Source organism: Hylobates moloch, unplaced genomic scaffold (genome assembly GCF_009828535.3).
Source record: "Hylobates moloch isolate HMO894 unplaced genomic scaffold, HMol_V3 SCAFFOLD_19, whole genome shotgun sequence".
In the NCBI taxonomy this organism is placed as follows: Eukaryota; Metazoa; Chordata; class Mammalia; order Primates; family Hylobatidae; genus Hylobates; species Hylobates moloch.
The window spans coordinates 11,780,735-11,793,720 of NW_026652294.1; the positions used below are offsets into that span (position 1 = coordinate 11,780,735).

The 12,986-nt window shown below is 43.0% G+C and overlaps 1 protein-coding gene across 8 annotated transcripts in view; it reads left to right on the forward strand.

The window, feature by feature from the left end:
* Positions 1 to 3,616: 3,616 nt before the first annotated feature.
* Positions 3,617 to 12,986, forward strand: part of HORMAD2 (HORMA domain containing 2) — a 96,479-nt gene continuing 87,109 nt past the window's right edge. For 3 of the 8 annotated variants that reach the window (XR_009211224.1, XM_058432020.1, XM_058432021.1), the window contains exon 1: positions 3,617 to 3,751. The gene's annotated coding sequence lies outside the window, so the exon portion shown is untranslated. Of the gene's footprint in view, positions 3,752 to 3,905; positions 4,021 to 4,745; positions 4,791 to 12,986 lie in introns of those variants that run through there. The other 5 variants (XR_009211226.1, XM_032139787.2, XR_009211225.1 and 2 more) reach the window with 3 other exon arrangements.

Sequence of the window (12,986 nt, forward strand, 5' to 3'; positions counted from 1 at the left end):
GAAGAGGGAGACACATCTAATGGGAACTATCCTCCTGGGAAGATATATTATATTCAATATTTCTATTTTGATAACCCTCCAATGAACCATTTTTTTGGGGAGGATTTCCAAGGTTAAACTGAACTTGATGAGCAGAGTTCCGATCATTTTAGGTAGGCAAAAGATAGCTCTGCTGGCCAGGCGCAGTGGCTCACACCTGTAAACCCAGCACTCTGGGAGGCCGAGGTGGGCAGATCACTTGAGGTCAGGAGTTCGAGATCAGCCTGGACAATATGGTGAAACCCCGTCTCTACTAAAAATACAAAAATTAGCTGGGTGTGGTGGCGCATGCCTATAATCCCAGCTACTCAGAAGGCTAAGACAGAAGAATAGCTTGAACCCGGGAGGCGGAGGGTTGCAGTGAGCCGGGATCGCGCCACTGCACTCCAGCCTGGGCCAAGAGAGTGAGACTCCTTCTCAAAAAAAAAAAAAACAAAAAAAAAGATAGCTCTGCTTCCTGTGACACAGTGCGCTGTCAGATGCCTTGGAATAAACTATAAAGGTCTAAAAACTGAAAGCATGACACCAAGACTCCCCTAACCAGGTGCTGCCTATATGAAATGATCAAGAAGAACCAAAAAGAAACCCTGAATTCTTTTTAACTAACAAGGAAAAATGGTCCTTAGCCCTCAAAAAACAAGGGTCAAACGAGACTGATTGTTGACTGACAACTGTTTCAGCTACAGAGTCAGGTGACATAAATGTGTCTAAAGAGAGAAAGGTCAAATTTAGCCAATGAAAGTCATCTCAAATAAGATTCTCCCCTCTATTTTCACCTGTGTCATGTGTTGTTTTACTACTGCGGTTTGGCAAAACTTCAGCTGGAGACTTTTGACTTTTGTCAAAATTCTGGTTATTTGGAAATTTCTAAACAATGATCAAGTTCTGCTACAATGCACATTTTCTCCTTGCAAAACAAAATGCTTTGACAGGGACAATTCCCAGTCTCTTATCACTGAAATGTACAAAGGAAGCTGGGAAGTTGTTTGAATATCATATCGCACTTTTGAGTTCATTAGGCCATTATCCCCAGGGTTGGATTTAATCAAGATGAAAAAGCACAGGCTCAAAGCCTTTTTAGTTGACAAGAAGCGAGTATTTGGCTTGGGACTTCTGTGTCTGAGTTGTAAGTCAGGTTCACAGAAAAGTAATCAGAAACTAGCCTGACTGGAGACAAGAAAGAGTCTCAAAATAAGAGGTATGAGACCATGGGTTGTACATGTGACCTGGCCTCTTAAGAAGCTTAGGGACCTTGAGCAAATTACTTATATTCTCATCTGTAAAGTAAAGGACTAGACTTGGAGTATTTCTAAAGCCCCTCGTAACACTATCAATGTTTAATTATCTAATGTTTTTCCTTAAGTAACCGATTCGTTCATTCAACTATTTGAATACCTTCAATATTCACTGAGGAACAGTTAATTCAGGTATCTATTTGAATACCTTCAATGAACATAATAAAAGAAGTAAAAGTAACAGCTCTTGACCTCAAGGAGTTAAGCCAGCGGTAAAGATGAAGGCTTTACCCAACAGCTCCTAGCACACGGGCCAGGCACAGGGGCTTATTAATCCATTCCTTTGGTCACAAGGAGCCTGCCAAATGATGAGGAAGGAAAGGAGTAAGAGGAACTCCACAGAAGCTCTTAGGAGGAAGACAGGGTAATTTATAATTTCAGTCCACCAATGTCTATTGAGTGCCTACTGTGTGTGCTAGCACTGGGCATCCTGGGGCGACTCAGCCAGATCAGGCCTCTGATGACACTTACTTATTCCAGGTGGTAGAGAGAAAAAAACAAAACAGGTTATCAAAGAAATGAAATCCAGGGCCAGGCTTGGGGGCTCAAGCCTGTAATCCTAGCACTTTGGGAGGCTGAGGTGGGTGGACTGCTTGAGGTCAGGAGTTCAAGACCAGCCTGGCCAACATGGTGAAACCCCATCTCTACTAAAAATACAAAAATCAGCCGGGCATGGTGACGCACGCCTGTAACCCCAGCTACTTAGGTGGCTGAGACAGGAGAATCACTTGAGCCTGAGAAGTGGAGGTGGCAGCGAGCCAATATCGTGCCACTGCACTCCAGCCTGGGTGACAGAGCAAGACTCTGTCTCACAAAAAAAAAAAAAAAAAAAAAAATTAGATTGAGAGAAATTCTATGAAAGAAACAGAATAACGAATAACTGTGTTTGCTGGTGGGGTGGACTGCCATTAGTATAGGGCAGAGAGGGGTAAGTCTTTGGATATGGCAGTAGTTGACTGAGCTCAGATCTGAAGGCAGAAGAAAATTAGAACAGCCAGCACAGAGGGCCTAGTGATCCAGCCAGAGAGGCTGGTAAATGCGGAGGCTGAGAAGGGCTGGTGCAGACAAACCATCTGTGTGGTTGGAGCTTAAAAAGCAGTTACTTCCGGAAAGTATAGGGTGAACGCAGTACTCAACAGAGGGCAATTTTGCACACCCCATGGGACATTTGGCAAAGTCTAGAGAAATTTTTGGTTGTTATGATGGTGGGGATGGGGGGAAGGTTGAGAAAACTTGCACTAAAGGAATATTTCAGCCCAAATTTCAGTTTTAGTCACTATGTTCTAAACTCATGTTCTCGCCAGCTTGAATAGTTTTTTTTTCTTTCCTGCAGAAACAAAATAAGAACAGGTTTCAAGTGGCTCACTCTTTCATCTACTCTCTTGGGAAATCCCCTTGGGGAGGTTCATGGGACTCCAGGAGCCTTTGGAAAGCTCCACAGGATACGAAATAGCTACCTAAACAGGTGGGAAACAATCCAAGGAGCCACACCCCCAACTGCTCCCACAGTTACCAGGGCAGAAAAAACTGAGATTGGGGTAGGGCACAAAGGAGAACATATTTATGTTTTATTTGCATAATTACAAATTAATGTTAAAAAGAATACAAAGTCAGGTCCAGGGTAGGGATGAAGAGGTTACAGATGCCCTCAAGTATTGGAAAGCTCTGGCCTTCTGGCCTTATGTCTTTTTTCTTTGTTTTCTTTTTTTTTTTTTTTTATTTTTGAGACAGGGTCTCCCTCTGTTGCCCAGGCTGGAGTGCAATGGTACGTTCTTGGCTCACTGCAACCTCAAACTCCCCGGCTCAAGCGATCCTCCTACCTCAGCCTCCCGAACAGCTGGGACTACAGGCGCACATCAGGTGGCCCAGTTAATTTTTGTACTTTTTAAAATTTTTTTGAGACGGAGTCTCACTGTCTCCCAGGCTGGAGTGCAATGGCGGAATCTCGGCTCACTGCAACCTCAGCCTCCCGGGCTCAAGCGATTCTCGTGCCTCAGCCTCCCAAGTAGCTGGGACTACAGGCGCGCGCCACCACGCCCAGCTAATTTTTGTATTTTTTGTAGAGACGGGTTTTCAACATGTTGGCCAAGCTGGTCTCGAATTCCAGACCTCAAGTGACGCGCCCGCCTCAGCCTCCCAGAGTGCTGGGATCCCAGGTGGAGCCACCGCGCCGCACCCCTCGGGCCTTCTAACTCGAGTGCGTGGGCCCCCCAGGCTCTCGCTCCCCTCCCCTACGCCGCCCTGCGCCCGCCTCAGGCCTCTCTGGGACCCGCCGGCCTGGCGTCCTGGCCCGCCCGAGCCCCACGGTCCCTCGTGTCCTAACCTCGGCGGGCAGGCACCTCCTCAGGAAGCCCCGGAGCAGGCTGTCGTTGTACAGGTGGCCCAGGCTGGCGGCCCCCGACCGAAGTTCGCGTCAGGTCAGTGTGCAGCCCCCGGCTGAGAGGCGGCTGCTGAGGGGCGGGGCGGGCTAGGGGCTGGCTGGCCTCCGCTCGCCCCTGCTTTGCATATTCATGAAGTCTAGCGAAGCCAGTCGCCCCGGCCAGCCGTGGACGGTTTATGAATTATTCATGAGGAAGCCTCTGGTCCCGCCCAGAAAGGCCTCGTTGACTATTCATGAGCCGAGGAGCTGGTTTGGGCCGGAAAAGGCCGTTGACCCCCGGTGGGAGGGAAGCGTCGACGAGCTGAGGTGAGGGCTGTTGAGACGCGAGGTCTCCGCCCAGAGAGGGCACTCGGGCGTTGTTAGTTCTGTTTTTATGTCAAAAAACAATTTTTTTCTTTTCTTATTACTTAAGGCTTTAAGTTGGATTTGAAAGTATCATATTTCGTGAGGGCCTAAAGTACTGTGAAGAGAATCGGGAGGGCAGGGGGCTGAGGAGGAAGGCAAAAGGGAGGCGATTTCCCCCAGAACTGGACAGAGAGCAGCCAGGTAGCTTTGAAATTCGGATTTTTCTGGACATGAAATCAAACTTGCTGAGCAAGCAGCAGCCATAATGAGCCATGATGAGGCTGGTAGGGCAGACGACGTCTGTGCCCGACATTGGAGGGGGCCTGTGTGGTGGAGCTTTGGGGAAGTTTATCTTACCTGGGTCAGATTCTCCCCAGCCATTGAGGTTTTCTGCCAGGACCGATGCCTGGTACAGGTCAAGAGGTGAGAGAGGTGGGGACGAGCCACCCCGCCCCCCCTTGACCTCAGCTCCCCTTTAGCTTTAGTGAGGATTTGCCAATTAATCCCTGTGGACTTCAGTTCCCTAAACAGTACAGAGGGAGAGAGTCTTGAACCTCAGGATTAGCCAATCGCCAAAATGTGTCCGAGTACGCAGAGCACTGGACAGGCTGTGCAGTACATAGTGTACTCAGCTGGTAGAAATGAGGGGTGGTTCTGGCCCCTAAAGGGGTTTTTAATCTCAGCAGGATCATAATCTAATTTCTCCTCCGTTGGACCATCAATCTGTTGAGGTAGGAACAGTATTTTACATCTTGTAATCCTGCACGTTGCCTGGCACATTGTAGTTGCCTCGTAGATGTTGAATGAATGAATAATTGAAATAGCGTGAAAAAGATATTAAAAAGTCAAAAGAGCATGAACAAAAACTCAATTAATATAGTGGAAACCATTTACTCTGAATGAGCACAGGTAGGGGAATTACCAGGGCCAAATGAAATTTGTTAAAATGGCGAATAATTTATTGAAGCAAGATCTGTTGTAAGGTCTAAGTAATTGGGCGAACTTTGGCAAACCAAGTTCGCTTGCTTAGCCTCACTTTCCTTTTCTTTTTTCTTTTTTCTTTTCTTTTTTTTTTTTTTTGAGATGGAGTCGAGCTCTGTGGCCAGGCTGGAGTGCAATGACGTGATCTCAGCTCACTGCAACCTCCACCTCCTGGGTTTAAGTGATTCCCCTGCCTCAGCCTCCCGTGTAGCTGGGACTACAGGTGTGCACCACCACGCCCAGCTAATTTTTTTTTTTTTTGTATTTTTAGTAGAGACAGGGTTTCACCATGTTGGCCAGGATAGTCTCGATCTCTTGACCTCGTGATCCTCCAGCCTCGGCCTCCCAAAGTGCTGGGATTACAGGTGTGAGCCACTGCGCCTGGCCCCTTTTCTTTATAGTTTTATGTTTATGTTTAAATCCATGATCCATTTTGCATTAATATTTGTATACAGTGTGAGATTTAGGTTAAGGTTCTTTTCATTCTCTCTTCTTCCCCTCACCCCGCGGATGTCCTTTTGTTTCCACACCATTTGTTGAAAAAAAGATTCTTCCTCCACAGAATTGGATCTTCTTTAAATCGAAGGGGTTGGAAAATGTCTGTGCTCCCTTCCAGCTTTAGGAATCTATTGAACCCATTTATGTTAACATACACTTCTTTTGAGTAAAGCCATTCTTAATAACATGCATGTGTAAGGAAGGTCATATAGTTGCATTTCAGAATCCAGCTATTGGATAGTGTTCACCTGATAGAAAAGGGATTTCCTTATAAAAAATTATTTTCGAAGATTGAGAAAGATGGGTAGAGAGCCTTCACAAATCAACTATGATTATATTTGGGAAAATGTAATAAAACTTTGGCTTTTGCTTCACTTGGAATGGTTAAAAAAGTGGTTTAGGCCTTAGTAAACTAAACAGCAGCTGGCTAATCTTTATGTGAATCTTGGACTCACACATAGTAAGGGTAAAATAGGAAGTAATTGTGCCACCATATAAAATAGGGCAATTTGAAGGCATGGTGTGGTGTCTCACATGTGTAATCCCAAAACTTTGAGAGACCAAGAGTTCGAGGCCAGTCTGGGCAACATAGTGAGACCCTCCCCGTGCCCACCCAACTCTACAAAAATAAACAATTTTAAAAATTTAGCAGGGCATGGTGGTGCATGCATATAGTCTCAGCTACTTGGAAGGCTGAGATAGGAGGATCACTTGAGCCCAGAAGTTTGAGGTTGCAATGAGCTGTGATTATGCCACTGTACTCCAACCTAGGTGACAGATTATGCCACTGCACTTTACTCTGTCTCAAAAAAGAAAAGAAAAGAAAAGAAAATGAATACACAACAACAAAAAAAATAGGGCAATTGAGATATAGGTCAAGAGGTAAGCCTAGAGTGAATCTTTACCAGAAAGAGCACAGAAATATGCCTCTTTCTCAAGAAGATCATAATCCTTGTCACAAAGTAGACATATCAAATATAAGAGTGAGGGTCAGTTGCAGTGGCTCACACTTATAATCCTAGCACTTTGGGAGGCTAAGGAAGGAGTATTGCTTGAGCCCAGAAGTTCAAAACCAGCCTGGGTAACATAGTGAGACCTCGTCTCTACCAAAAATAAAATTTGCTGAGTGTGGTGGCACACTACCTCTAGTATCAGCTACTTAGGAGGCTGAGGTGGGAGGATCGCTTGAGCCCAGGAGGTCAAGATTGCAGTGAGCCAAGATTGCGCCACTGCATTCCTGCCTGGGTAAACAGAGTAAGACCTTGTCTCAAAAACAGAAGAGGGAATGATATTGATGCGCTGTGAAGTTTCAAATATGTATGGATCTAATTTGCAAACAAATATATAAGAGAAAGACATTTCAAAGTTAGCTTTCAGTTCTTAAAATCCATAGTTATGAAATCTCTTCTAGGTTTTTAGATAATGAGCCTGAACAAAGGGATAACACATACAAAAAATCAGACCTATTGTCTGAGAATGCATGCTCTCTAGAGTCATACTTCCTGTCAACTTGTGAGCTTTCAAAATTAAGCAGGGTTTGTACTTAAATAGAAGAGCTCCACAAAACACCTGCTCAAAGGGAAAACAGTAGCAACAGAATAGTTAGAGGCTGAAAGGAGTCTGGCTTTTTTTTTTTTTTTTTTTTTGAGACGAAGTTTCACTCTTGTTGCCCAGGCTGGAGTGCAATGGTGCAATCTCGGCTCACTGCAACCTCCACCTCCCAGGTTCAAGCGATTCTGCCTCAGCCTCCCAAGTAGCTGGGATTACAGGCACCCACCACCAAGCCCAGTTTTAGTAGAGACGAAGTTTCACCATGTTTTTCGAAAAAATAATTTAGATCTTTTTGCCTTCCTGAAGCAAGCTCATGCTAGAACACTAGAAAGAGACCCTCCCATGTTTAGAAATAAGCAGACAAGCCGAAGAACTAGGGAGGCCCTGGTAGTGCATCATATTAGATAGAATGAAAGCAAAGGAGAATTTCATTTTGGAGAGTCAGTCTGGAAAAGCTTTTAAATTATGAGTCAGACTTGTTGAGTTTTAGTCTCAGTTCTGTTACTAAGTGGCTGACTGACCCTGGGTAAGTCTAGATTTTGAATTCCCCATCTAGAAAATTAGATATTTGGACTAAATGACTGTCTTAGTCCAGTTTGTACTGCTGTAACAATATCTGAGGCTGGGTAATGTAAAAAGAGCAGACATGTATTGGCTTATGATTCTGGAGGCTGGGAAGTCCAAGAACAAGGATATGCATCTTGTAAGGACCTTCTTGCTGTGTCATAACATGGAGGAAGCCATCACCTGGTAAGAGAGAGATCAAGGAGAGAGAGAGTGAGTGTGCCAAACTTGCTTTTATAACAAATCCACTTTCTTGATAATGAACCTGCTCCTGGGGTAACAATATTAATCCATTCATGAAGGCACCTAATCACCTCTTAAAGGCCCCAACTCTCAACACTTGCATTGATGATTAAGCTTCCAAAATATGAACTTTGGGATACACATTCAAACCATAACAATGATATTTAAAGTTTCTTCTACCTTTAAAATTTTGTGGTATTTTTCTAGACTCTTAATTATTCCTTGTTTCTATGGTTCTTCTCTGTTGACTTAGCAAATATTTAGTTAGCTAAGTTAGGTTTTTAATTTTTTTTTTTTTTACTTATTTTATTTATTTATTTTTTAAGTAGAGACAGGGCTTCACCGTATTGGCCAGGCTGGTCTTGAACTCCTGACCTCAAGTCATCCACCCCACTGTGACCTCCCAAAATACTGAGATTACAGGTGTGAGCCACCATGCCCAGCCTCAGCAAATATTTATTGAGTACCTATTTAATTCCAGTACTGTGATGATGCTGAGAGTTCAAGAATGAGCTAAACAAGACACAAAAGATCACATATTGTATGGTTTCATTTATATATAATGTTCAGAATAGGCAATTTCACAAAGATGAAAGGTAGGTTAGTGGTTTCCAGTGGCTGGAGAAAGGAGAGAATAGGAGTGACTGCTAATGAGCATAGGATTTCTTTTAGGGGTGATGAAAATGTTCTGGAATTAGATAGTGTTTGCATTATTTTGTGAATACACTAAATTGATGGTTTATACTATATTAAACAGATGGTTGCAGAATTTTGTGAATATACTAAAACCCACTGAATTATACCTATTAAAAAAAACTTTAAAGGCTGGGTGCAGTGGCTCATGCCTGTAATCCCAGCACTTTGGGAGGCCAAGGTGGGCAGATCACTTGAGGTCAGGAGTTCTAGACCAGCCTGGCCAACATGGCTAAACCCCATCTCTACTAAAAATACAAAAATTAGCTGGATGTGGTGGCACACACCTTTAATCCCAGCTACTCAGGACGCTGAGGCAGGAGAATGGCTTGAACCCAGGAAACAGAGGTTGCAGTGAGCTGAGATTATACCACTGCACTTCACCTGGCTGACACAGTGAGAGTCCTTTTCAATAAATAAATTTTAAAAACTTTAAAATATAAAGAATGAGCTAGACTGACACAATAGCTAGACACAATTTTGCTCTCATGTTAGCTCACAGTAGATCAGGGGATACTTAAAGACAACTATGGTACAGTATATATTGCAAAGGGCACATAACCCAGACTTCATAATAGTGGTAGTGGGAATTAGGAAGTCATTCCTTAAGGAAATTTTACTAAGCCATATGATATGGTTTGGATTTGTGTCTCCACCCAAATCTCATGTCAAATTGTAATCCCCAGTGTTGGAGGAGGGCCCTGGTGGGAGTTGACTGGATCATGGAGGCAGATTTCCCACTTGCTGTTCTTGTAATCATGAGTTCTTATGAGATCTGGTTGTTTACAAGTGTGTAGCACCTCCCCTTTCCCTCTCTTCCTCCTTCTCTGGCCATGTAAAACGTGCCTCCTTCCCCTTCCCCTTCTGCCATGGTTGTAAGTTTCCTGAGGTCTCCCCAGCTATGCCTCCTGTATAGCTTGCTTAACTGTAAGTCAATTAAACCCCTTTCTTTATAAATTACCCAGTCTTAGGTACTTCTTTATAGCAATGCAAGAATGGACTAATACACCATATCTAGGAGACGAGTAGGAATTGGGAATGGAGGAGGATGTTTCAGGCTGAAGGAATATTGCAAAATCCTGAGAGCTAGAAGGAATATAGTCCTTTGGGGTAAGGTAAGAATGGCTGGTACATAAAAGTATAAGGGAAAATAGAGCTGAGGCTAGGGAGGCATGAGTCAAATCTTGAAGCCATGGTAAGAGTTTTAGATTTTATCCTGAGAGTAGTGGGGAGCCATTGAAGTATTTCAATCTGGGAAAATGCATAGTTGAGTTTGTAATTTAAAAACTCTGGCTGCAATATACAGAACAGACTGGAGAAGAAGAATACCAGTGACAGGAAATTGGTGGTTGCAGCAGTACAGGCAAAAGATGAGACTGGTTGATCTAAAGTAGAGATGACAACAACATGGCTAAAGTGAGGAGTTGGACACATTTGAGATATATATATTTTGGCAGGGGGACAGGGTTTCACTCTTTCACTCTTGTTGCCCAGGCTGAGTGCAATGGCGTGATCTTGGCTCACTGCAACCTCCACCTACTGGGTTCAAGCGATTCTCATGCCTCAGCCTCCCAAGTAGCTGGGATTACAGGCATGTGTCACCACACCCAGCTAATTTTGTATTTTTAGTAGAGATGGGGTTTCTCCATGTTGGTCAGGCTGGTCTTGAACTCCTGACCTCAGGTGATCTGCCCACCTCAGCCTCCCAAAGTCCTGGGATTACAGGTGTGAGCCACTGCGCCTGGCCTACATTTGAGAAATGTTAAGGTGATGGAACATGGGAATGAGGAAGGGATTAAGGTTGAGTCACACATTTTGTGCTTGAGCAACTAGGTATGTGATGATGTCATTCACTGAGCGAGAGAACAGAAGTAAGTTTTTGGGGAAAATAATTCACATTCGAATGTGTTGAGAACATCAAGGTGGAACAGTCTTATGATCAGTTAGAGGAACAAGTTAGCAACTTCTGAGAGAGACCTGGGCTGGGGATACACACATAAGAATCAATAGATAGAAATTATACTTGAAACAATGGGTGTGTATTTGTTCATCCAGGGAATGTGTGGTAGAAGTAAAAAAGAAGAGCTCTGTTTTAGTCCGTTCTTGCATTGCTATAAAGAAATTCCTGAGACTGGGTAATTTATAAAGAAAAGAGGTTTAATTTGCTCATGCTTCCACAGGCTGTACAGAAAGCATGGTAGCATCTGCCTGACTTTTGAGGAGGCCTCAGGAAACTTACAATTATGGCAGAAGACAAAGGAGAAGCAGGCACATCTTACATGGCCAAAGCAGGAGAGAGAGAGAGAGAGAGGAAAAATAAAAGGTTCTACACACCTTTAAACAACCAGATCTTACAATAACTCACTCACTTACTATTGCAGGAACTGCACTGAGGGTATAGTGCTAAACCATTCATGAGAAACTGCCCAGATGATCCAGTCATCTCCTACTGTGCCTGGCCGTGCCAGCTGCTAGGTAGCTGAGTCAGAATTTGAACTTAGGTTCCTTAACTCTAAAGGCTCTTTCTACTAGATTATACTGCTGGTTATTTCTCTCTCTCTCTCTCTTTCTCTCTCTCTTTCTCTCTCTCTCTCTCTATATATATATGTATATATATGTATAAAATTTAATTTTACTTTTATAAATGTTAATTCCTAAGGAATTTACCAAATGCTAATATTAACTAACTTGAATCCTTTCTCAAAAGCAAGTGTCCTGAATGCCTCAGAGTTTTCAATGGTAATATTAATTTAATCTAGGCCATCCATACATTGCAAAAATATGGATGTAGTAATGCATTGTGTTCTAATTGGCTGATGCTATTTTCAGAGCTTGATTCCGTAGAAATGACATCAGAATGTCTATGATCATAGAGAAATTTTAAAAACCCCACTAATATAGAAAACTATTTAAAAATCATGATTTCTCTTACTTATTGTGTCTGAGACTAATAACTGCCCCAGTAGTAGGTAGTGTATTATGGTTTAATGGGCTGGGAGTAGATCTTAAACTCTTAGAGCTACTTTGTTTCCCATTTTATTTTTTGAAATTTAAGGAGGACAACTGATGTGTTGAGTTAGATATGAAGGTTATACTCTGAAATCAAGTAAAGGTAGCTTGGAATCTTTAAGGGTTAAAGAACTATTAGGTGGTTTTCAGTCTCATATATAAAATATTGTAAAAGAGTGTCCCCTAGTGCCCCTCTGAAGAAGTAATTTGAAAGAAATTAAATATTACCACCTGTTTATAATCTCTATCACCACCTTGTGGCAGTGTTTGCAAATAATCCTGCCCTCTTTTCTTGGGAAAATCTTCAAGAATTTTGCATTAGTGGATACACAAAAACCGGTCACAGGCTATCCTTGGTGATCCAGAATGGAGTATCTTTAAAGAAGTTATTTTACAAGTATTTTGGTCAGAACTTCATAAAACCTTGAAAAGAAGCCCCAGTTGAAATTAAGACTTTGTAAAGAAAAGGGAAAATTTGCTGCTGCTTTTTTTTTTTTTTTTTTTTTTTTTGAGTTGGAGTCTGGCTCTGTCGGCCAGGCTGGAGTGCAGTGGCACAATCTTGGCTCACTGCAAGCTCCACCTCCCGGGTTCACGCCGTTCTCCTGCCTCAGCCTCCTGAGTAGCTGGGACTATAGGCGCCTGCCACCACGCCTGTCTAATTTTTGTATTTTTAGTAGAGACGGGATTTCACCATGTTGGCCAGGATGGTCTTGATCTCCTGACCTCGTGATCCACCCGCCTTGGCCTCCCAAAGTCCTGGGATTACAGGCATGAGCCACCATGCCTGGCTGCTTCTTTTTGTATTAACAAAACAATAAGGGTGAAAACTAGATGTATTTTAAATATTAACTTTTTTATTGTGGTAAACTGTAATATGAAACTCAACACCTCAGCTTTTCTAAGTGTACAACTCAGTGACACTAAGCACATTTGCAATGTTGTGCAACCATTATCACTGTCCATTTCTAAAACCTTTTCGTCATCCTGAACAGAAACTCTATACCTATTAAACTCCTTATTCCTTCTACCCCACCAGCACCTGGTAACCTCTATTCTACTTTCTGTCTCTATGAATTTGCCTACTCTAGGTACCTCATATAAGTGGGATCATATAATATTTGTCCTTTTATGTCTGGCTTTTCACTTAGCATAATGTTTTCAAGATTTATTCACATTGTTGCATGTATCAGAACTTCATTCCTTTTTAAGATTGAATAGGGGTTGGGTGTGGTGGCTCATGCCTGTAATCCCAGCACACTGGGAGGATGAGGCTGATGGATTGCCTGAACCTAGGAATTCAAGACCAGTCTGGGCACCATGACAAAACCCCATCTCTACAAAAAATACAAAAATTAACCAGGTGTGGTGGCAAGTGCTTGTAGTCCCAG